At 44.8% G+C, this 4,454-nt stretch overlaps 1 long non-coding RNA gene across 1 annotated transcript; it reads left to right on the plus strand.

Annotated features, from left to right (window-relative positions):
* The first annotated feature begins 2,005 nt into the window (after nucleotides 1-2,005).
* LOC115247305 (uncharacterized) lies at nucleotides 2,006-3,786 on the plus strand. The gene is made up of 3 exons (XR_003886358.1): nucleotides 2,006-2,476; nucleotides 2,620-2,723; nucleotides 3,629-3,786. It is a non-coding gene; the product is annotated as an uncharacterized lncRNA (long non-coding RNA).
* Nucleotides 3,787-4,454: the final 668 nt, after the last annotated feature.

Raw genomic sequence — 4,454 nt, forward strand, 5'->3', positions numbered from 1 at the left:
CAACAACCTCCATTAAAAGTCGCAGCAACGCGACAGGGTGATTTTATTTCTTGGATATTTCCCTGTGTAGCTGCTGGTCAGCAGGATGAGGACGCACACTTTATTTTGTTTTTGTCTTTTGTTTCATAGACCTAAAAAATACAGATTAATGCTTAAACCCCACATTTCTTTATGCCATCTAATCTTCGGTGGCCCTATACCTGCATTAAATTAGTCGATTAAAAATTAAATATTAATTGATGAAGTGATAATTTTTTTTAAATGTTCGGCGTAAAAAACACTGTAGGAAGAGCAGAGAGCGAAACACGTGTTTGTTAACTGATATGCAAATAACGTCCGCGTCTTTCCTGCTGGGGCGCGGTGACTCTGAGCTTTAACGCCGGCTTTTAATTTGATTTCCCTCCTGCATCGCGCCGTGTTTGCTGGGAATGCGGCTGATGGAGAGATGCAGGCTGGGCTGCAGCCTCCAGCAGCTCCGCGGCCCCAAGGGATTTAGGTTGGGATTGGGTAGACAGGACGCCATTTCACCCTCCAAAAATGTCTTAAAATGACTGCTGGTAAGAGGATTAAAACAATAATGCCCCCTCTCTTCTTCAAGGTTTTTAGAAAAGATTTCTTCTCCCGGAGAAAAACCGTTTAGGCTGGAATTAAGGGCAGCGAGAAGTAGCCTTTTAATGTAAAGCGCGCATAGTTGGGTGAATTTTCCTGAGGGGTGCAGAGTGAAAGAGGAAGGTGGGGCTCTGGGGGTTAAAATCCTAAACTCAATTTGATCTCCGGCCACAGTGATTCCCAGAACCTTTCCAGCGCAGCAAAGGCCAGAATTGCCTCTGCGCGCCCCTGACGTTTCTGTAATGATCAGTTTATGGAAAAAAATATTATATTAAAGCGACACGCATTTTTTTGCAACAAGTGATCAGATTTTATTTGTCTTTAATTCCCACCTTGCATTTTCCTCCCTGCAAATTTGGGTGTAAGAGGAGAAAGAGAGAGACAGAGAAATAAAAAAGGAATCGGATTAACTTGTGAACCGATGGAAATAAGAACTTAAACTGGAGGTAAATCTGACCAGTGTCTCTTTGTGGGGACCGTTTCTAAAGCAATTAAAGGGAAAAGGAATTCCTCTCAGCTACTTTCCCCCAAATCTGCTTCTTTAAGGGACCTTAATGCGGGCTAATGTCCAGCGTGGCTAAAGGGTTTAATGCGTGTGTCACATTGGCCGCTGTCACTGTCATATAAAGGCCAGTGAAGTTTACACACACCAGACAGCTGGTTTATCATTCTCACTATTAAATGTGGACATTTTTATATCCTCTCAAAACAGATAAATACAGTTTAATTCATATTTAATGTTTTAAAACTTGTCTGAGCGTCTTTGGCCATGTGTTAGAATATGGACAATGCCTTATTTAATTAAGCCGTTTTCAGATAATCAGGTTATGTGTCTTTAATTAGAATCAGGAAATAATTGAACCTTTTCCCTCTTCCTCCTCTTCGCTGGTGACCTCTTTAGGAGCACGGGTGTTTAAATATTCAGTCTGGATTGAAAACTCACTCACTAGAGTTTAATAAAGATCAGGCTGATTACCATTAAAGCTCCTCTGGCACATAAACTTCGCTTTTCGGTTCCACACGGCTCCTCATCCCGATTCAGGATCCCAGCTCCAGACTAACTTTCTAAACCCCAAATTCATCTCAGATTTCTGTGGATTTCAGCGGCGCACCCATTGTTCTGTGCGCTCCGCATGCGTTGGAGCTTCAGCGTGTTAAAGCCTCGCCTCAGCTCTGAGTTATCGTCTTTACTCTCAATCATCCTCCCGCCTGCCGCCGAATATCAAAACTTTATCCCTGCATCAGGACTCTGGCTGCCGAATCAAAGCTCAGCCGGGGGAAGCCGCAGTGATTTATAAATCATGTTCAGTTTTCGGCGTCAGGTTTATTACGCATGAACGTTTGTAATTTTACACCTCGAGTAACTCCCCATATATTTCCAAAGCAGCATTTCACATCAGGGAGAAGGAAAAAAAAGTTGATGCCTTCAGCCTTCAGAGCCCATTAACTTTTATCATTACGTTATTTTTAACTTCATGAATATATTAGGTTTCAATCCAGCTGCCAAGGCCGCACATGCTCTTAGTCAAGGTTAGGTTGTGCTCATTTGGGTGAAATTAATCATTTTGATGTATGGCTGAGAACTGACTGCTTTCTGGGGACCTGTGTGATTGGAGCAACAAAGCAAGTTGCCATTAGCGATCCACCAGCTCTGGGCTGGACGTGGCTTCACGTGGCAAAAAGTTGCCAGAGGATGTTCTCAGAGCCGTGCCGCCGTGCTTTCAGCTCAAAGATGCAACTGGAACACTCAGGAAATTTTATTTCGAATGTGTGTGAATGCCAAGACAACATCAGGCTCTGATCACAGAGTTCCTGTAAGGTCAGAGGATTACCGGACCTCTGCTGGATGCTGCAGGACAACAGAGAGGTGAGCGGGGAAAATGACACTTGAATGACCGCAGATGTGGATCAACTGCAGGAAAGTGCTTCAGGTAGCCACAGAGCATTGCGTTAATTGTGGACACCTTTTTCACCACTTCTATCTCTCCCGTTTATTGTCTCTGGACACAGAACCGCTGTTGTTTGTCCTCGGGTGATCCTGCAGACGCGGTGCACCCGGCCGCGTCCAGGCCTCGAACGTTTCTCTGGCGGACTTGACGTATCGAGGTTGGCAGGTTTGTTTCCTCCCTCTTTCTCAGGGCTGCTCTTTGGTTGTGCCCCTCAGGCTGTGGCCCAGCACAAGGGTTCCTATTGTCAGGACCTAATCCAGGGGCTACACAGCTTTAGCAACATGGTGGGATAAAAGCCCATCAAACCACTACTTTAAGGGGGCAAATCTTTCCTAATCCCTCGCTTTATCTAAACAAAAGGAGAGAAACAAGAGGATAGAGAGAAATTGTGGAGACACAGGCCAGGAGTGGGAGCTAATATGCAAAGAAGGAGTTTCACCAGAGAAGCTAACCATTTTTGACAGGCTTTCAATAAAGGGTCGACAAAAAAACGGACACCAGGATCCCAAAAAAGGAGTGTAGAGGGGGCTCTTTGTAAAGTTAAGCTTTAAGATCTTTAGAGGGATATGTCAAAATTAGCGAGATTAAATTCAAAAACTTTCAGCTATTAAGAGGACTTTGGCAGGGGGCACCTGTCAGTTTTGGATGCTACTGAAAAAAAAGAAAGAGTTTTAGGCTTACGTGATGTAAACAAGTGGCAACTGTGTGATGGCGGAGCTATTCTCTGCTCTTTTCTTTGACCGAGGAGACGCACTGGGAATTTGTCTTTCCTGCCTCACACATTGCAAATAAAATCTACACGGGCGCAGCGACTGCGTGACCCCGGCCTGTGGCCATTCTGAAGTTAGAGAATAGTGGCTAAACTTTCTTTAAGATTCACTCCACCTTTGTTTCAACCAGATCTGTTGAAAGACCACCACATGTGTGTGTGTGTGTGTGTGTGTGTGTGTGTGTGTGTGTGTGTGTGTGTGTGTGTGTGTTTCTGGGACAAATCCCTCAACCCTTTTTCTTGTCTGCCGCCCATTCCAATTTCTATCTCTGCTCTTTGGTAACCTGCTTCCATTCCCAAGTGCTGCATCTGGGAACGTGAGTTAGGGGGTCCATTTTCCGCCGCTGCCCCAATGCGTCACAGGAGGACCATTTGGAGTCTGGCGGTCAGAGAATGAAAACAAGCCATCGCCTTCCGCCTTCGCGCGTAGCTGGAGGGGCTTTCGGACCTTGGCGACGACATCACTCACCACTTGACAGTAAATATAGTCCCTCATCCAAACAACGGCGTTCCAGGTTTTTCCGAAATCAGTCGCAGTGCTTCTTGTGCCTCCTGTCGGACATCACGCCCCCTACTGGTTTGTTTGGATACCCAGCAGAATGGGGTAATTAAGAGATAATAGGCTGGGGATGCTCGTCGGGGACTGAGTGATTAGTGATTCATTACATGAGCTTAGAAATAGAAAGAAGAGGAGACGGAAGTGTTTTGGGATTCAGTGGGGGGCCACATTGGAGGAGCCTGACAAATTGCCAAAGGGTTTATCTGGGGTAATTAACTATCACCCAGGGAAAGGACTGGGGTTGGTCACCTACAGTAAGGACAGACAGACATCACGCCTTTGTTTTCATTATTAAAAAACATAAACGGTGCTCATGGCTTGTCATTGCCAGCACATTGTCCCTTTATAATGTGAGTACGCTCTTCGAGACTGGAGTGGCAAAAATGTATATACAGTATATATATATATATATAATCACATGGAGGCACCACAATTATGTTGATTTTGGCCAAATAAATCAAAAGGTTTGCAGTGTTACAGCATCTGTAATATAGAATATGATACAGTCAACTGTGAAATTTTGCAGTATTCTCGACAAGAGTCTGTGCACGATGCATTTAAGTCTCTC

Source organism: Takifugu rubripes, chromosome 20 (assembly GCF_901000725.2).
Source record: "Takifugu rubripes chromosome 20, fTakRub1.2, whole genome shotgun sequence".
NCBI classification, from domain to species: Eukaryota; Metazoa; Chordata; class Actinopteri; order Tetraodontiformes; family Tetraodontidae; genus Takifugu; species Takifugu rubripes.